Raw genomic sequence first — 22,295 nt, forward strand, 5'->3', positions numbered from 1 at the left:
TGATCGGAATTAACAAGTTGCATTTCCCCGATATTAGTACAGATTGACTCAATCTTACAATACCACTTGCTTTTCAGAGTTTTGTTTACAGGGAATGCTTCCTTTAACAGACAGTGTTCGCTATTATTAAGTCTATTAAAGTATTTGATCATCTGTTTTTGAATAAAAATTTCGATGGGATAACGACCAAGTTCACTGTATATTGCAAGTTTTGATGTGTTTCTTGAAATTCCCAATAAGAATCGGCAAAAGCTGAGGTGAACGTCTTCTATAGCTGATTTGGAGGTACACTCGTGTCCCCATACCTCACAACCATACACAAGAATGGGTCTGATAAGTTTATCAAATAATGATTGTGCTAATGGGACATTTAGATTCTACCAATTTTTTCTTTTAAAAGGTACACTGCTTTCATACCCTTTTTCTTAAGATTTTCCTGCAAATTTTCCATTTGCACTTAAGACCAAACCAAGGTAGTTAAATTGTTTGACTATTTTAAGCTCCTTGCCCCCAATAAAGAATACGTGATTATCCAAATATCTGTTAGACTTATTAAATATCATAATATTTGATTTATCCGTCTTCACCGTTAAGTGCCATTTTGAAGTGTACATGGCTAATTTGTCCAAACGATTCTGTAGTCCTTTTTTGGACTTTGACAAAATGACAATGTCATTAGCGTAAAAAAGACAGCTGATGCTAGTCTTATTAGTTAGTGGGTCACACTATTAATTATCAAAGATGTTTGGAAGGTCATTAATGAACAGGTTAAAGATTGTTGGATTTAGGTTACGTCCCTGTTTTACCCCTACGGTAGATTGAAATGTTTTGGTTAGACCCCGTTAGTTTAAATCTTGTACGCCATTTTGCTTTACATGGAATTTATAAGATATTATACATTTTGCCTGTTATATTGTTTCTCAAGAGTTTAACGTTGAGGCCACCATGCCAAACACTGTCAAATGCTTTTTTTAAATCGATGAAGCACGCATACATTTTAGTACATTTTTTACTTTTGTTTGTATTCGAACATTCACTATGATACCGATACTTAATATTGACAATGGTTTGTAATATAAACATGTTATCGGAGGTACGGCAGTTTTTCCGAAAGCCAAATTGTTGTTCAGTCAGTTTCTTGTTTTTATCCAAGTATTCTGTCAATCTATGATTTAATATACTAGTGAATAATTTTCCTAAACAGCTTGAAATAGCGATTCCTCTATAATTTAAAGGGTTTGTTTTTTGAGTCTGATTTATATATTGGGACAACTAGACTAGTATTCCATGATTTGGGCATTACCATTAAACAGTTTTCCAAGAGCACTTGTGAGATAGTATCCTCCACATTTAAACATTTCATTGCACAATTTATCTTCTGCAGATGATTTATTATATTTGAGTTACCTTATAGCGCGTTGAATTTCATGGTTTAGAATAGGACCGTTTAAGAAGTCGTTTTGTTTATCACAATCTGATTCAAGGTTCTCAAGTTCTTCAATAATGTTAGCTTCAGTTGTGTTGTAATGAACATTATCTGGATCATAATCGTTGTTGAGCAGCAGTTTGAAGTGGTTTAACCAATCAGAAGGAGTTATAGACTCAATTGCAGAATTACTGTCACAATCTTCATTCATTTCGCGTAATAACTTCCAAAAGTGTGATGAATTACCTTTAGAATGTTCTAAATTAAATATGTTAAATCTTTTCATGTCATTTTTCTTACTTTTGATGAGTTTCTTCCATTGTTTGTTCAGGGTAAATGCTCGTCCTCGAATCGAAGGGTCATTAGGGTATTTCTGTAGCAACTTTAATGCGTTTTTAAGCTGGTCACGAAGCTTGAAACAATTATGATCAAACCAGTTATTATTACGTACTTTATTTCTTTTTTCTTAGGTTTAGGGGTGATCTTTCTAACGCATTTATCAGTAAGCGACGTAAGTAACTTTTCAAAGCTATACACCGTTTTATCTGGATCGCTATCATTATTTTCAGATATGATATTGTTTATTAAGCTATTTTCTGCTTGTAAAAATTGGTTGAACGTACGTTTTGCGTGACTATTCCATATGTATCTTGCCGGTAGAGTGTCAAGCTCCTCTCTAAATTTACTCTGCTTGTCTATAATATCGTCAAGGCATTGCGTGTTGACAGAAAACGATAACGATATGGGGCAATGATCGGAGATACTTGTCAAGTTATTGACTTTGAAATAATGGACTGAATCATAAATGGCTTAGATATTATACCAAAATCAACGACACTACATCCATTAGGGGTAAAACATGTATATCTTCCCATGGTATCCCCTATGGTGTTGACCATTTAGAATAATTAGATTACAGTTCAAACACAATTCAATTAATCATTATCAACTTGATCCCGGGTATCGAGTCCCCGGCCAACCCATCGTGTGTACCAATTTGAACAAATACATTGCTAATATCATACTTATCACTATTTATGAGTTTCGTTATATAATCATTACTCGGTTTTTGCAAACCCGTTATAGTTTCATCTACACCAGTACGCCCACAAAATCACGGGAATGAGCAAAGAGGTCCGTCCCGGTGGGTTGCGATGGAGACGGGGTGTCTTGGTTTCAGAGCGGGTTTCTTGTTGCTAAATTTAATAATTTTAATGATTAAAGTTTCAGCTGAAGCCTAATAGTGTCACATTGTACTATTTCATGGGAATAGATACCGTATTCACTTACATGGTTCTGTATGTCTACGGAAGCTTTGTATTCCAGCAGTAATTTGGTCGTCTTCTCTTCACCCTCCCTTGCTGCATAGTGCAATGGTGTATCGCCATCCTGCAGAAAAGTGAATAATATATATTATCACATACATAGACCCAATTATCCCTATAGTATGACGTCACACCATAGGTATATGACTACGTTGAATCCATATTCCACATGTAGTGGATATGGGACCCGGACTACTTTTAAAACGTAAACAAAAAATCAACTGTTCAGTTCAGAACTTATTTTCAAATCCCTGAAATGCAAAAGTGGGAGGGTAATGAAACATAAGGAAATATGGAGTATTAAAATATATGTGTAGAACACACAATTCTGTCGATACTAGAATTTTTATGAATTTGTGTTTTTTCGTCGTTGATTTCGATTGAAACGTTTGATTTGTACACCGCTGACATTTTAACGGTATGTTACCGGCATTTTGTGTTGTCTACCTCGTCAAAATTGCCCTTCTCGATGTCCATCAAACAACATAATAAGCATAGCCGATAACCCAAGACACGTAACAATCATCCCTACTGCAGTAACAATGTTTCTGAAGCAACATGGACGGGTTTCAAGTTCAACACCACGATCAATGCTGTCGCGGCAGTCAACCAGTCAAGCTCCCGGGGCGAGCCGATGAAGCAAAGAGCGTACATTATTTCTGACAGCAATGACGATACTCCGGACTTGAGACTCATCAGAAGAAACGCTATTATATTTTTCAAGAGCGACGAGTTCACAATGTTATCAGTGCACTTAAAGGTGCAAGCTATTGTTTTGTCCATGCATATTGTGCATCACGTTTCCTGTATTGTACCTTGTTGTTGAACTTCCGTCGTCTCGCGTCTGAGCTAAGAAAGACTCGTTGCTTGTATGTTGTCTTACCGATTGAGTCAGAGCCGAACACTGTTCTTCATTATATTTAAACACGCTCATTTTATTCGTAAAATATTAAACATACAATTGACAATTTCGTAAAACATAATAATTGTTAATTTTGAAAATTTCATACAAACTTTGCAAAGAAGAATTATTTGAATGATGTTCGAATATTGACAAAAATAACCCGTTCTCGCCAGCCGCGGCTGAGTGTCGCGACGTCCCGCTTGTACGTCCAATAATTTTATGAATGAATTTTCACTAAAATTGATGTTATAGTAAGTACCAAATAAATACCTTGCATTAAAAATCCATAGTCTTTCCTATTTCCGCTTGATTCGCACAGAAAAAGCCCTACAAGAGACGCTAATTATCCATAGGAGCAGCCCTGACATGTTGAGCTGACCGCAGTCTAGTCAGCTGTGACCCAGCCACGACCGAATAACACAAGCGTATGAATTCTTGTAAAATACTCCCTCTCGTTTTTTCCCAGTAATTATCATTCCTGGAAGGTTTATTCACGGAAAACTGGGTCTATGCATGTGATAAATGTATAATCCCCCCCGTATTCCTCACTCGTGATTCCCCGTGTAGCGGCCGTATCCCCCCTCGCCTACGGCTCGGAGGGATACGGCCGCTACACGGGGAATCACTCGTCCGCGACGCAGCCACACTCGTTCGGAATACGGGGGGATTATATATAAGTGTAATTATGAAGGGAAATAATTGACAAGGACATGAGCTTGGCAGTCAGTAGGGAATAGCCTGTAATGTTTTAATGAAGGTAACTGGAAAGTCTTGCAGGCCTTAAAGGAGAATAATAAACAAAGTAGAAAAGCTAACGTACAAAGTAGAGAAGTCTCGCAAATACAGAACTGTGCATTTTTATGTGACATGCAGAAGACATGACCTTGTTATGCTTAAACCAAAAGATGCATAGGTCTAACTTGGTTGTTGAAGTAATAATAAAAAAAACAACATAATACACCCGCATTCTTCACTAAGGGAGGGCAGGATGGGGAAGAAACGGAGACAGCTGCCCACGACTTCAGGCCTCACATTTAAGTATGGCACAAATAACATGACCAGTAGAGGGCGGCGTCTCCCACACTATCAGTGTAGATAATTATGCAACACTCCAGTACTGGCCTTTCGCAATGTTGCCTAAATTGTACAGCAGGATATACTAAAGTAATTATGAATCCCCTCCCGGGCCTTCATGGACGAAAGCAAACACTGCACAACATAATGTACGAGGCGAAGGCAAGTAGACTATGAATTGCAAAGTTTGCTAGGGTCCATGGGCCGGGAGGGGAAACATCATTGCTATTATTTCATAGTTTTGGCAATGCCAGTGAATTTGTAGATGTAGAAATCGAATTTATAAACAAAACATTAACTGATATTGAAGCCTGTGAACATCATCCGGCGTGATCGCCCTGAATGTGTATACATTATACATTTACACACACTTCAAACTACACTGTACACGCACGTCTAGCACGAAAATATGAGCAGTACACTCATGGTTTGATTGGGAAATACAAAAACTATGTATTTTGGAAGGAAACGAAAAGTAATTATATCTCTGCCGTCCATATCGAACTGAATCGTCACCTTCCAATATCATGTCATTCAAAAAGCTAAAACACGTTATATGCCAGTCATCAGGAAAACTGAGTGTCCATGCATCGACACCAATGCCTTGTGCAGCGAGCTGTCAGGTATCAGCTGATCAGCATTGTGTCGCTGGTAGTAACAGTACAACATGCAGTTACTAACAATATCAACAGAGTTCCACACTTTCATTTAAATGTTTAAATTTCATTAATAATCGCGTCTGTAAATTTAACTTCCGATGGCTTCTTGACGATAGCTATCGTATTTTGGCGACCGGGGGAACGATGTAAGCAGGTGTTTGGAATGTACATTTGGCAAACATACTGGCGAGGCTTTGTCGGGAAATAGTCGAAACCGATCATGAAAGTTGTTGCCGATTTACCGATGCATCAGAAAAATAGGTAGCCCGGCAAGACATTTGATCAACGGAGATCCCACGGTCGTTATGATTGTTGGTTGTAGTTGCACTTAGACCGATATTTTTATTAGCTCCGGAATCCTTTCTGTAGATGCTATCTGACAATGTTAATGACATCAACTGTCGTTGTTGGTCTGTTGATGGCTGGTTTGAGTAGCTTTTAACGATTGCTTAGTTTACATGGTCACTTTTGTGACATACATAATATGCCGTGTGTCAAACCTAGCATCATCTAGGAGTTAACAAGCGTACTGAGTTCTGCTCCACTTACTTTATACTGCACCGTTGACACTGCTGAGCTAGCTTGCAATGACGGACACAAACATCTGACAGAGGAGACGACAGGTGCATTCGGGAGGACTCACCAATTTTGATAAATCGTAAAGAAATGCATTTTTATCGATATTTTGCACCGTTATCAATATTTCGTTGTATGTTTTACATGGTTTACACCATAATTTCTCTCCCTTTCAAACGCTTACTTCTTTATTCGTTTACAGACAAAAACTTTGCATTGTTATGCTTGCTGTGGGGGCTCAATGCTGGATAATCGGATACATAATCAGTAATAATCAGGATGTATGACGTCATAAAATTCAAAGCTATTATATAATAACAATACAAAGGCTTTATATCCTGGTGATTTGTCTGGACTCATAGTGCTTTCTTATTGTGATGTGACATGCACACGTGAAAAGCAAATAAGCTTATTCTGTTAAATTTAAAATCGATAGGATCAGTGACAATTCGCGGCCAAAAGATTTCGTAGGAATAGGTACATATCGACATATCAGTATTTCAACAATAGCCTTATTTCTTACTTGATTTTAAAACTTTACTAAACGAAATGGATTTCAACATTAGGTGGGGTGAGGCCTTCAAAATTCTCTTCTGGTTGTAAATGTTTTCGCCCAAGGAGTTTCGATTTGTCAAGGTTAATTAAAAGTAAAAAGAGCGTAGACAGCAGCTGTCAGATGTTTGTGTCCGTCATTGCAAGCTAGCGATTGTTCTCTCGCCAGGTGATTACCGTTGAGGGCCCTTGCTCAGAACTAAATTTATACCTTATTGATTGACGTGTAAATGTGACATCGCTTAGATCGCTGATAAGTAATATTTAGAGAGCGACTGCTCGGATCCCCTCAGGTTTAAATAAATACAGTGTAACCCCTGCTTTGGCTTTCTCACTGAAACGTTTTCGGTGGCCCATGGGCATCGCCACCCCTTATCCGAGTCTGACTTTAAAAAACGTGAGAACAGTTCCCTACGCCCCATGGCCAGCGATTGTTTAGGAAGGAGTCGGGGTTGGACCTAAGTTCGAGCTGGGACGTCGTAAAATCGCCCCGATGTGGAGAGTTTTGGGCATATTTCGTTGTAACTTATTGCCTTTGTTCTGAGGTCGTTGGTTTTACCATGACAAATATGTCCTACTAGTACGCGGCCGAACGTGGTAATAATTGGTCCAAAGAAAATGTAGCGCTTTTGTTTGCTGTACGGGCGAGAAGAGAGCATCCAGAAATTGATGAACGTCGCTTCCAGAGAAGATGCAGTTATGAATAGTAGCAGAGAACATACAGCAGTCAAGCCCTGGGGGTACTCCCATAGAAAAGGAGTACGGACATGCCCCCGAATGGTCAATTTTCACAAAAAAACCTAAACATGCATTGATTTTTCATCGTCAAAACCTTAAACAGATAACAAAGAAAAGGTCCCGTTCATTAGGATAACCTTCACATGCAGCAAAATAAAGATGATTATTTCAAGACATGTCAAGGAAAATCCGTAACAATGAGTAGTATTTTGGAATATCGTGGTAGATGTTTCCAAATCGGGCAGCACACCCATACGACAAGAGAAAGAGTACACCCCCAGGCAGTCAAAGGATTTAAGAGAAGCCGTGTCTCTGAGAAATAACAAGGAAGTCAATATTCGAAGGTATAATCGACCACAATAACAGAAGCGAACGAGGAAGGAAGACCATATCTTTCTCTGATGAATTTGTGAAATCCTGGGCGATCGACCGGCAATAAATCCATAAGCCAATTATGTTGTTGCCGTGATGCCTAACATAACTGTAGAGGGCGTTTAGGTCGGTGTCATTTTCAAAACAAAGTGTGTGGACGCACATGGTTTCCTCGGCTAATGCCCTGTATTTCACAGACCTTGCAACGCCCAAGAAACTCACATTGAGAACAAGAGTGCAGACACGCTCCTGTACTCGAATTCCGTACACTGTGCATGTCCACATAAGTACTTAACTACTTAACTTTAATTCATGATTGACTATCATTTAAGATTATTTAAATATATTTCTTACAAAGAAATTTTGTTTCGCACATTGCAAGTTTTGGAATTGTGAAATAGCACAGCTTGTCAGTTCTAACTGCAATAACTTTACATCAGTACACCATTTTTTCAGTTTCTTTTTGTCTCCGTATTATAGTTTTCTCATTGTTCTCAAGCTAATGGCGAACAAGTGTAACACCTTATGATCTAAATCGGGATTTTCTGATGTCATCGTTTCTAGATATGTTAAGGCAAAAAAAGTTATTTTTTAAAAGATCATTTAAGCGCTTACTGCTGTGATTGTTAATACTTTGGCATACGTGCTTTAGGAACTGAAGTGGTATTTAAAAATGCATCATAAATTTTTATTGACGAGGCGAATTGACCTCGGATATCTCAGGTTACTGCTATAGTTGCAGAACCACGAATGAGTTACTCAATATATTGAATGAAAATATTTCAATTTCTCTTTCACAGTTGCGATGACCAAAGGTAACGAATTCTTGTCATTCTAGCAATTCCGTAGTGGACTCCGAAATTAGTGCTCTATTTATGTGTGGCAGCCGTCTCGAGAAGGGAAAAGCTACTTTTGGATTATAGGCTATCAAATTTAGTTATTGAATCTGTGGGAGGATTGAACGATTGGTTGATGTCATTTACTTCTTCCTGTACATTGAATTTGTTATGCGGTACCTGTCACAAACATTGCGTCATACCTTTCCTTCTATTACAGTACCAACTGCATAATCGACTTCTCGATAGCTGTACATACTGTGCTTAGAGTTTGTAGCTACTGCATCGGGACTTGTTCATTCGAAAGTTGCGATAGCAAGCTTTATCGGTGAGGGCGCCTTGCAACAAGAAGAATAAACTTTTGGAAATTGAAAGATACTTACGTTATGCTCAAAGAACGTATGAGCTTAGTGTGAATTACGTGTCGTGGATTATACTTTGTATATGATGAATAAATAAAGCTTCCGTATATGCGTTTTCAACAGAAACATTTTTCTTGACCTTTGGTTGATGAAGTTTTTAGCTGACTGAAATTGTCCTTTTTCGGAAGATTAATGTGAATAAACGTGAATTCATATTTCGACGGTTTCATTTATATGTACTTTGTTGCCAAGGACAAGATAAACGTTCTATGGAAGATATTTATTATGATTCTAGGACGACGAAAATACATATGACAATAAAGATTATTCTACGTCGAATGCATGAACTGAAAGAAGGAAACACTTTAACATTAGCAAACATCTATATAAGGGCATGATGCATCAATCTAATTTGTTTTGCAAATGAAATAGAAAGTGGTATCAGTAAATGTAACAAACTATTACCTGAGCTTTGATAACAGTAAGTATGTAGTTAGTTTGATTCTTAAGCTGAGTATATGGAAAATGTACTGAAATCTGTCAGGTCTCAAATACGCAACTAAGTGTCTTCCCTTTAAGATTATTTTTTAGAAATCGAAATGTGAGTGAATTCGAAAAACTAAAGCGAATAGTTTGTTGAATTCATGGATTTGAGATGAAATGCTTCAAGTGTTATTCTGTGCAATAATCGGAATATTCTATTTTCAACATAAATATTAAACATAAATATATTTTTTGCCTTCCATGACCAGGGACAGATAAAAAATATACTTTCTGAATCTATTTAACGAATTCCGCTGACGTCTGAAAACGTAAAGCAGTCGTTTGCCTCTAGATGATTAAACTGAAATAGTGACAGGCAATTGATGTGAATATACATAAATTAGGTTACTGAAAGGCCATAACAATTCTTTGATAAACCAACTCAATTTTATACCACTGGTCGCAGAAACCTTGTAATTTAGACACTACAAATTACATGTTTCCTATTTCTTTAGTTTCGGCAATGCTACGTTCATCCCGTTTTAGACGTTTCTGGGGAAATAATTGTTCATTTGTCACACTAAATAATGCGGTGAAAATGTCATTCACTCCACAAGCTTCAAAATGAGTTCAAAAAAGCAGACGACCACATCATCAGTGTTGTAAATGTCCAGCAAACTGCTCATTGACGTATTCCTACCTTTAAAAATTGAAAGTCATGCACTTCACAACTTCACCTTTTCAAAGTGTCTGACATTCGCTGAAATGCGATGTGAAGTATTATAATGTTCCACTTATTGCGTACGTTACTTATTGCGTTGACAAGCCTTACTGCTTAAACTTAAATTTGAAGTTCTAAATTTTACAATGTCAAAAATTAAACATTTCTAAGTTGTATTATCAAACTTGAATCTTTTTCATATTTCAATACTTCTCTGTTTGAGCTTCAAAGTTTAACGTCATTTTTTGACATTGAAACTGAGCTTAGACGTCACTGCTTCGATTCGTATTCAGTGTCGGATGTGTTGCAAAGCCTGGACTACCTCATTTACTGGTGACAGATCAAAGCCTCGAGTCTTGGATTTGACAAGGTGAAATCACCTTCTACTTCGTTCTGAGATTCCCTTCTATCTGTGCTGATAAAAGACTTTCATCCCTTTGCAAAGAAGTATCTTTGTTAAACTAATCACAAATTATTGAATTCCTGCAAGATGGCACGAAGAAGATATCCTGAGAATGCACAAGTCCCGATGCATGTATAATGCAGCGTACAATTCAGAATACAGGGAGACGGGTAGATGAGCAGTTACCAACAATTGGGATGAACTAAAGGACAATCCGATTTTTCATCCTCATATTATGACGGCGAATCTTAAGACGCCCCATTACTATATCCTGCAGAGATTGGACACACGTGTGCACAGTTCAGTTAACTTCTTTTACGAATGGATCTCCAAACGAACTCAACGAACAATCACTGCGGTATTTTTATCATTAGCGTAGTGGAATGCCCAGTTTGCGTGGACACACTCGATTCTCGAAGAACAAAATCGATCTTTTCAATTACAACTGACTTATATCAGTAAATAGGACATCTTTACCGTTACTCTGATGCGTCCTATTCACAAGAAAACGTACGTTTGCAAGAGATGTGATGACAACGTATGAGGCTATATGCTGGCATAGTAAAACTGGATGAACACTGTGATTAAATAAACCTAAAAGAATATTCGCCTTGCAGCTGGCCGAATAATAATTACGTTCCTATTTTCCCTGCGAGTGAATAGCGAATAGATAATTCACAGTCAAGCAATAAGATAAAACCTCTATGCACCCTTGGTACTCAAAGCGTTGCGCGGCGCAGGATTTCCATTGTAAATATCTCGTCTTAGCCCCATTGTTTGGAGGATTTAGGACTGCAAAATCATAACTATTAATTAATTATCCGGCTAACAATGTTTCAGCAAAGAAATCATAGACTACTGGTATTCTGTCTGTAAAATTATGAACAATTTCTCTCCACTGCAAATATTTTCCAATGTGTCTCTTTGCTGCATTTTCAACACATTGCTATATTTTCAGATTAAGTACTAATTTCCTCGGCGATAAGATTTGCCGATCGATTGTGTTTGTAACAAATTTAATGTTTTTCTGAGTAGTGTCCATATTCGTTCTATTAAGATAATAGATCATTGCGGTGGTTCGTGCGGTGGTTCGGTTGTTGGTGACTTCGAAACAAATGCCAATCTTGATCACGCGCGTCCGTAAGCCAGGGTAAACGATCTTATTAACAGCCATAATATCAATAAAATAGATGCTAAGATGTGAATGGTTCCAAAAGTAATTTGTCGGAGAACAGATATCAAACACTTCTTCTTCAGTTATAGAGTAGGGGGAAGGTTACTGGGCGCCCGATTAACTGTCGTTTTGATGGGTAAGCCTAATTCACAAGCCACGATCCGCGTGCCGCGAGCCAAAGTTCACGATGCACGGATTAGCATGTTAAGCTAGAAATAGGTGCATCTTCACTCTAATGTAATTCATTGATTCATTTTCATGGATAAATCAACATTCGGGCTTCAACGCCGCCTTCTAAATGCATGAACTGGTGAAGCAAATGTGTGTTTACGAATTCTACATCAAGGGGCATATGCAGAAAGGGACTCGAGAGAAATTATAGGGAGGGAGGGCCAGTATTTTTTTTCAAAATCACATTGCCCGTAAAATTGTAACATTAAAAATTGATCAATCAAAATTCTGTACATTAGTTTTGTAGACCATATGATAAGGTTGCTATATTTCAAATATCTAGGTCTTAAGCTGCGAATATTAAGAAGATTTTACAATATTATTTTTGAGAATTTATGACCTTTGACCTGCCCTATCCCCCTCTGCAACTAAGTTGAGGCTTATCCTACGTAAGAGTCAAAGACGGCTGGTGTCTATCAAACTGTGACTGGTATGGGACACCGACCTTCGACCCTCAAATCATCCTGTACCTCACTAATTATGCACATCTATAAATTATAGGCTAGCTAACAGAGGTGGAGGTCTGAAGTTTAGTGGACGGAGATGATTATGTTAACTAAGATTTCTGCTAAAATATCAAGCGACCAGGATGACATTTGACCCAGCCAATATTGCTAAAAGTCAGATTTTTAGTGGACAGCCATCATGGGACGAAAGTGTACAGCAAAAATATCAAGTAACCAGGATGACCTTTGACCTGAATTTAACTTATTTGCCAGTATATTAGTGTAACAGCCTTCATATTTGGTGGGATGAGGCGTCACATTATGAATTAGTTAATATTTGTCAAATAAAATATTATTGATGTTGACTATAGCACGTACAGGGACGGCATAACAATTGGGGAGAGTCACTTTTTTCAGCATCATTTAGAAAAATTCGACCTTCCTCCCTATATTTTTTTTCCAGTCCCTTACCGGCCAGCACATGTTGAATTGCGTGAACACACATATCGCAGGTCATCACTTTATGCACATACAAGGTGTCTATTAAATGTGATTTAATAGTGAAGATGAATCGATAAAGTGAATTAGAGTGAAAATGCACCTATTCTAGCTAACATGCTAATCCGTGCATCGTGAACTTTGGCTCGCGGCACGCGGATCGTGGCTCGTGGCACGCGGCACGTGAATTAGGCTTACCCCGTTTTGATGGTGAGAGAACGCAAGACAAGGCCTTTGACTCTAAAACCAGGTATGTGAGTGGTCAGAAATTGATAGTCTGCGTCCCCAATCTGCGCTAGCGCATTTCAATCTCCAATGTCGAACTGCACTCCTGTTCTGCAATATCAATCTGCGCCCGTATTCTGCGCTCTCGATCCATGAATGTTTTAATTTAGATTTTTTAACAGCGACATTTACGAAACTACCGCGATATAGCTGCCGGCCAGACCGTAGGATAAGGGTGAGTGTGGAAATATATTTGTATTGCATGTATATTAACTGCGTGGCATGGCTGTGTGAACCGGTTATATTTATGGGCTTCCCACCATCATACCAACACTTCTACTCCGTTTGATCGTATTTTCATTACATGTTGGAGAAACCACTATTTATTAACCCATAATACTAGAAACCTATTCAGTGTGTTCGTAATATATTTTTAAAAAATGAACGAATTCTGGAAGACTGGTTATTGAGTAACGTACTATCGAATGCAGTTCGTAATCAAACGCGACACACAGTTATATACAGTTATACTCATGGATTCTAGAGAAATGGTCGATGAAATAAACTTTCGAAGAATTTTCTTTCTCATATTGAGGTCGAAAAATGAACAAGTCAGCCTACAATTATTATAACCTTGTGGCGCGCCGGCCAGTGACTAGTCGACACGATTGGGCCGAACAAAAATATAGTGCTTTTCCGATAACCCGATATAACGCTACCCTATTTTTACCTGCCGACCCTGAACACTTTAGAGCTACGTAAACACGCAGGTAAAAAAAAAAAGGAAAATCCCTTAAAATCACGAGTTCGTTACTTGGCATTTGATTTTTGCTTGAATGAGGATGTCTTTTATATTTTCCCCTTTTATATGTATGATACATTTTTTCTGGAAATGTTGAACCCATTGCTTGACCGCCCTGAACCCCTGAGAAATGCATATTTAAAAATAAAAATATTTTGGAAAAAAATTCTGCCCACCCTATAGCTACCTACCCTATTTTTGAAAACCATAATATCGGAACAGCACAATTTATTTTCAAGCCCTTGCTATCTGGCTGTGTAGAGATGAGGAGTGAAGCAAGGCACTTGCTCTCATATCCTCAAAAGTATTATCTGAAGTTGATCTCTTTGTGAAAGGAATTTTCACATCTGTTTACAGGTGGTTGCAGGGAACTTTTCGGTATATTTTAATTATCAGACAATTAAAGCCCTAAAAGCCACAAGCGTGTTTCAATTTACCTTGGATATTCTTTGAATTATATTCACTACATGATGTGTACCCCTTGAAAAACTGTAGTACACAGTTGTTCGTGTCGGAATGAGCGAATGAATTGAACAGTTTTACATCGTCTTTTATCTCCCGGCATTTTAGAAAAAAGCTTAAAACTACAAAAACAAGGACGTCGAGTGAATGACATCCTGTTTGTCTCTCGGAAGATTCTGATATGTAGATGCACCAAAGAGAGTATTATTCTACTCGTTCATGTTGTGGCCTTTTTATGAGAGCAACATATCTAGTTCAAACTTGTACACACAGTCCAAATCAGTGCTTACTAACATTTGTGTACACATCCTTCAGTAAGTACATTTACATCAACATGGTTTGAAAGGAAACTCGTGAAAATACTGCACTAAGTCGTAAATCACAAGGCTTTAAGGGCGGTTACTATGTAAACTTGGTGGGAGATCGAGTTCCGACATTCAAATCAAAAGTCCATACACTTTGATCAAAACTAATGCAGTGCTAGTGCAACACGGTCTCGTCCCGTTTATCAAGGTGCTTGCAAACAATAACATTTTGTCACTCCATTTATTTAAAGGGAAGTTACAGGACCGTGGACGCACAATAGGGGGATTACTGATGACGTAGCCTGTTCCATACACTGGGCGGGATCATCGCTTTCACGGTATAATAAATTTGAATAATCATGTTTTCGTGACATAATGCAAAGAGAGGTCAAACGGTCGTAAGCTTGCATGGAACACATTTCGAAACATATGCGTTCTTGACAAAAAACGGAGAATTTTTTCAATTTATTTTCATCTCAGTCGCTATATATTCATAGATATCATATGCAAGATTCAATGACAATGATTTACTTAAACATGGCAAAATTATGGGACGCTGAGACCAAACACGGCATGTCCGTGGCTTTTTACATGTTAACGGGGTTCAAACGTAATTACAACCATCGGCGCCACCCTGCACAATGACCTGAAGTCGGACATTTAAACTTTTGGGGTACACGGATTAGTTGAAGTTTGGATAACCTGTCCGGGATTAACGATCATGATATTAAATAAGTTTAACTGAACAGGCGCCTGTCATAATTTTGATGTTAATAAGCTGTATGTTGTAAGATATCTATGAAACATCGCGTGTACGTAAACAGTGCTACCTGTAATTTGCTAACCGTTATGTCACTAGCTATCCGAATATATTCCTAGTGATAAATTGGGCACACGATTAAAGTAGAAAAGTGTTTTGTTTTGTTTTGTTTTGTTTTTTAATTTTTATTTACTTTGAAGAAAAAAAGCGCACAAAACGACAACAAAACAATACATAACACAGAAAACACAGGTGTACGAGGTAAAGAAGCTTACATTACTAGGGGCACAAACATACCCCATTTCGTATTAAATTTCGTTTCACTTAAAACTTTCTGTTCAATGGCCATTATTTCTTTTACTTTTTAGTGAAGGATATTAAACATGGTGTAATTTTTGTATATCTGCGTGCATACAATAGATATTTCCCAATAAGTATGATATGATTCAGTACATTAGAATCACTTGGAGAACCTAATATAATGGTCTTACATGAAATGACACACTTACATAGACCTTCAAAAAATCTTCTATAGCTTTCCACAACTTTTGTGCAATTTCACAATAATAAAATAGATGCCTTACAGTTTCAATCTGGCTACAATGTTCACATGTATTATCAGTTCTTATTTTATTTTTGAAAAGGAAGAGATTTTTTGCTATGATACGATGAAGAACCTTAAACTGGAAAGTAGAAAAGTGTTTGCGCAGTCATTGGCAGGTACGGCACTTGACATCGGAATGGAAGGTCACATTTTCAGCAATATAGTTATCAGACAATAAGCAACTTGACGTTAAAAATTATTGCATTTTATGTTTTTAAACCATCGTCGACGTGACAAGTTTAGGTTCAATCAGTTTCCCCTAGCCCCTAGTGCCCTGCACCCTCAGGGTAGTGCGGGTAAAACTGCTTGCTGCGCCACGACCACGAAACGCTCCGTGTGAAGGTGAGATTTGACAACTCCACGAGTGGAATCTACTTTTTTACTTTGGTAGATTTAAAGACGATTATGTTTTACGACCTTTCATACCGACACGACGGATCGAAAAAAATGTGCGCCACGGGCATTGTTGAACTGATACAGCATTGAAATCCTGGCTGAACTCCTTTTCGTTGTTAATTATAGGAATATCTTGTATAAAATTTGCAAACTATAAAACAAAAGGGACACTACTGTAAAACTAGGTTCAATATGATATTTATATTCATATTAACTGGGGCCTTTGAAAACAGTTTTCTGGTGATGTTTGACGATACAATAGTGATCGGTGTCACTTCCGCCTTTGCTCACTACATGAAAAAATAGCGTCAATGACACTGTAGCTCCCATCCTGGACTATTTAGTGTTTGTTCTCTGGTCAGATATTTGAACATGTGTGAAAGGGATAAAGTGCATGAAGTGAAAATACTTAAGGTAGCTTTCCTCCTTTGTTTTGGTATTTTGAGTCAAAAACACGATTTTTTTTATCCCTGAAAAGTATTCCTATAATATTGATCTTCCTGTGTGTAGAATATCTTGGTCGTGAAGTTCCTGTCTTTGGCTGAAATGTTGGAGTAAAAATGTACGAGAGGCACAGGTGTACATTTTGGCGTTTGAGACTACCGTTAAGTCTTGATTGACAAGGGATTACACTAAGCAAGCAGCGTCACAGAATTCGCATGCACTTAAACAACATCCGCTGTGAAAATCCCATAAACACCTACCATTCACTGCGTGGGTCAAGACCATAGTGTGTACCTGGCAATAAGGCGTCGAAAGGTGGGTCTTACCGTTTTTTCTCGTAGGGATGGCCGCTCCAAAAGATCACAATTTATCGACATAATCGGACAAGGTCAGACTTATGACATTGTTGACGGTACAATTTCAGATTACACAAATGGCCTACACACTAAATTTTTATCTGGGACATTTTTTGTGCTTTTGTAAAAGCACCAGGAGTGGTGGATAACTTTCGTAATGTTGAGGTAGTATGCACCTCGAAAGTGAAAGACTTAAACTTTTCCTCTAACATTCCTCAAGGAAGCTTTCAATCATTCTCTTTCAGAATCAAGAATAAAAAAGGGGGTCACCGTGCAAATTTTGGTACTAGAGAAGCAAATTACCCAAGATTTACCGATATTAGAAATTCAAAATGGCCGGCATCCCTGTGTTAACCCTATGGAGAAAAATAAAAATTTTCGAATTTCGAAAAACTAAGCCGGTGAAAAGTTTTCTTTCACCAAGAGCTTCACATGTAGTATATCAGAAGAGAATTGTAAAAGTTTGAGAGTCCGAATATCTGTCCCCGAGGTGCGTTCTACCTTAAACATCTTTGAAGAGGCTGTCCCGTATACATAAATGGTACGTCCCACAGGCGCCTTAGTGACAGCGGGAACACTTGAATACCGCAACAGACACCCTTCAAATCTTCAACATTTAAGCAACATTCAGCCTCTTTCGGCCGCAGTTTCGGCTTCTTTTTGCCCAAGACATTTCGACACCCCCATTACGATTTATTTTTTCCCTTCAAACTTATTAGTAACTGACAGACCAGTCATATTCATGAGCGTGACCTTTGCGTTCTGACCAGTATGACTTTTACAGTGCCATTTAGGCACCGCTTTTCAAACTTTGACAGTGTCGGCGGCTATTGCTATTGAAAATGATATGAAACTCTTTTCTCACGGTTTTTCACCATGTTCTCACAACCTTTAAAGCATGTGAATTCTGACACTATACTTCTCAGTGTTTTGATTTGTAACATTTGGCAAGAGTTCCCCAACCAGGCAGTGCCGAAATGTCTTTGGTCGCGTTGCCTAAACGTCTTGGGGTCAGAAATTGTGCGGCCGAAACGACTTTGCGCCGAAAGGTCTAGAAACCCGACATTGTCCGTTCGATGCGAATACTAAGTGAGTTGAACAATTTATGGATAAAAATGAAATATCAGAAACCGCGGCACTGGAACTACTTCGGATTAGAAAATACAAGGTGGAAACAAATTGAATGGGCTTCAAGACAGCGACAGCAAATTTTCCCAAGGCAAAATACGTAGCGATGCAGAAATCACACCCACAAAACAATAGCTGCTTTGGTTTGTAGACGTTTTGGCACAATGGCAGTGAACTGATAATGTGTAAGTCGTTTCAATCTTGCGGTCTCGTTTTTCCTTGTCCCATTTCGTTTCCGCACCGCGCTATTACCCAATAATCGTACAATGCAACCACCCTACCACTAAATGAGAAACTGACCTTGACAAGGTAAAAACATATGTCGACTAACAATGTTCATCATACACCGAACGAATGTCAATCAAATAATTTTATGGGGATGGACATGACAACATTGTTATCAGTTATCATGGCAGTAGCCAAAATGCTGCAGGACCGAAGACACATTTCAATATGAATTTGACCGTCACAACGTAAATAATAACGTAAGGGACTGGACACAAATTACAGGGGGGGCGGTGTTTTTGGGGGTGGGTCGCCATTTTTCGCGCAAGCATTTTTGAAGGGTCATAAAATTTTGTGTATGCCTATGGGGGAGGGTCACCTTTTTTATGCATCAAAGCTGAACTTGCATGTGCACGTATTGAAGAATATGGAATACTGAAAAAAGAAAAAATACCTCCTGGCACTTTCATTTTCTGCCATTTCCATTTTCGGCGCGCCCTTCGGGCGCAATTTTAAGGGTATAATAAACAATATATTGATGATCCAAGCAGCCACATTGATTTAAGTTGTCATGATTTCTACTTATCCAACTCCTCTATTGTGCATAACTGTCCCCTATTATGACTCTTTCAATAACAATTTGGGAGATCACTTATTTGATATCATTCTCCCATTGGCAATACATTAGGTATAGGTCGGTGTCAAATGTTCATGTCGCCGTATGTACATTTTTTTATTTTTTGAGGACATTGACAGAATACAAACTATTCAGAATAGTGCAAAATGTCATCAATAACAACTGGAAGCTTCAGGTCAAACAACTTTTGAATAACAATTTAGGATCAGATAACCTATGAGTTATTTGTAGTGTCCTCATAGCCTACAATGTATAGTGAATCAACATTTCAATGAAATTCCAAAATCAAATTTCTTGCACAACCATGAACTTAAAACCACTCTAATCATTAACATTAATACTAATAATTAAGTGTACATAAATGCACAGATTTACTTAGTTTTGTATTGGAAAAAATAGTCATAGTTTTGTCACAGACTGCTATATATAGTGAATCGACATTTCAGTTAAATTCCAAAATCAAATTTATTGCACAGCCATGGACTTGAAACCACTCTGGTCTAATCATTAACATTAATACTAATAATTAGGTGTACATAAATGCACAGATTTACTTAGTTTTGTATTGGAAAAAAATATTCATAGTTTTGTCATAGAATGCTATGCATAGTGAATCGACATTTCAATGAAATTCCAAAATCAAATTTCTTGCACAACCATGGACTTGAAACCACTCTAGTCTAATCATTAACATTAATACTAATACTTAGGTGTACATAAATGCACAGATTTACTTAGTTTTGTATTGGAAAAAAATATTCATAGTTTTGTCATAGACTGCCATGTATAGTGAATCAACATTTCAATGATCTGCCAAAATGAAATTTCTTGCACAACCATAGACTTGAAACCATTCTAGTCTAATCATGAACATTAATACTAATAATTAGGTGTACATAAATGCACAATTTTACCTAGTTTTGTATTGGAAAAAATGTATTCATAGTTTTGTCATAGATTGCCATGTATAGTGAATCAACATTTCAGTGATATGCCAAAATGAAATTTCTTGCACAACCATGGACTTGAAACCACTCTAGTCTAATCATGAACATTTATACCAATAATCGAGTGTACATAAATAGACAGATTTGCCAAGTTTTGTATTTTAAAACAAGTATTCTTACTTTTGTCATAGACTACAATGTATGATGGATAAACTTTTTATGCGAAATTCCAAAAACAAAGTTCTTGTACACAGATGCATGTGTTACCACCCTCTTCTAATCAAGTACAATTATGTCAATTATTCAGGGTCCATATATGCAGAAAAAGTGCATTTTATTAATCGTGAAAGAATATTTTTACAGTTTGTCATAGACTCCCATGTATAGTGAATTAACATTATCGATGAAATCTAAAAATTACATTGTTTATGTACGCATGCACTTTTTACCTGCATCTTCAAGCAAAGTACATTTACATGCATTATCACACACATATGATTTGACATTTTTTGGACAAAGCGTTATATCAGCCACATTTTGCCTTCCTTTTGGGAGGGGGATTTCAAAAGTATAGCAAGTCAGAATGGGGGTCTTGAACATATTGCGGGTTTATTGGGGGGCATTGAGTAATAGGGGAGGGTCATTTATTTTCATGCACGGATAAGGGGGCGGGTCACTAATTCTTGTGCATGAACTTTTGAAGGGTCACTATTTTTGACGCAGCGGTGTTTCGAAAAACACCACCCCCCCTGTAATCTGTGTCCAGTCCCTAATCGCCCTGAGTTTTCATCAACATGTCATCATCGGTCGGTAAACCATGAGACGCTTACGGGCTAACTACTTGAATACAGCGCAAAACACCATCCTAATCCTGAGATTTACATGTAATGAAGACGGGTCTGATATCATATTCGCCTGGAATCGATGGTACTCATGTTGGATACGAACAACAGCAGAGAGTTATCTATCTGTGATGTATGACGCTGACGAGCAGTCTATCGCATGCAACTTGCGCTTGATGAAATGACGTACTTTTCTCTATGTTCATGTTTTCTCAACTTCTCTCCTTTGACTTTTATGCCGCCGACAGGCGATTGGTTCATTTTAGCATAAATGACTCCAGAAACGGTCTTCACCCACAGAATTGCTGTACAGAGTGAGGACGAATTGTCTCAGAAATGCTCGTAGTTTGATTAGTGTTAATCGGTTTTCAAGGCCCGTGAAGATCTAAAAAATTGCTGCTCACTGAATCCTCAGTTACTCTAACCATCATGAATCTCAGCATGGAGCTGTTCTTATATATCTCCATGATCACAGACACCGCAAATGTACATCCACATACAAACGCGCAGATTTTTTGTTGTCAGCCAATATTGTTTTCCCTATATCACTCATCGGGCTCGCTTTCATTCCGCAGCCTTGAGTCCTTTCCGAGGTCGAATCGAATGCTGCAATAAACTTACACTGTAGTGTACGCTTGTCATGGAGGTAATTAGTCCAAGCGCTCGTGTAGACGGCATCGAGATGCCTTAGCAGTTCCGACAGTTAGGTCAAACAATTAATACTCTATTAAAACCCTACGACTAATCAGTCAACAGATTATGCATAATCCCTTCCCTGGCACTCCCCAAGTTTATTTACTCATCAGCTACTATGTATATTGCGCTCTAAAAGAGTACAACGCTCCTACATGCCAAATTCAGACCTCTAGCTCTATTGTCTTGCCCGAATTAGATGTGTGTATAATTAACCCCTTGACTACCAAGGCCAATGTGTTCCCATATACCAGGCCCCTTATGTAAATATTGATAAAATCTTGGGTGTGGTCATTGCATGAACACTGCTTAGAGTAAAAATTAAGTAAGTACCAATAAACCATATATTTTCTGAATCAGCATGAAATTTCCCACTTTTTCATACATAAGTTTTGTATTTCCAGGTCACGTGACTGATCACATGACACATCATGTGACCAGAGTTGGCAAAAAATATGAATATTTGAAGCATCAGGACTTTTTTTTGAATCCATAAATGACACAAATTTGAATACAGTTGCAATTTTGCATGACATTGTCTTTACATATATGTAATAATAACTACCCTTTACTTTATTTATAGATGTACCTATTTAATATTTTTCTCACAAAAGGCAGAGTAAATGAACCACAAACATCAGCATCTGACATGATTCTGTATTTGAAAATCAACACATTTTATATTTGTA

General features: G+C 37.8%; 1 protein-coding gene across 1 annotated transcript in view; it reads right to left on the reverse strand.

The window, feature by feature from the left end:
* Window positions 1–22,295, reverse strand: part of LOC139129049 (death-associated protein kinase 1-like) — a 133,109-nt gene that overhangs the window by 45,556 nt on the left and 65,258 nt on the right. The window contains exon 5 of the mRNA XM_070694720.1: window positions 2,717–2,815. The gene's annotated coding sequence lies outside the window, so the exon portion shown is untranslated. The remainder of the gene's footprint in view (window positions 1–2,716; window positions 2,816–22,295) is intronic.

Source organism: Ptychodera flava, unplaced genomic scaffold (genome assembly GCF_041260155.1).
Source record: "Ptychodera flava strain L36383 unplaced genomic scaffold, AS_Pfla_20210202 Scaffold_87__1_contigs__length_454918_pilon, whole genome shotgun sequence".
Lineage (NCBI taxonomy): Eukaryota > Metazoa > Hemichordata > Enteropneusta > Ptychoderidae > Ptychodera > Ptychodera flava.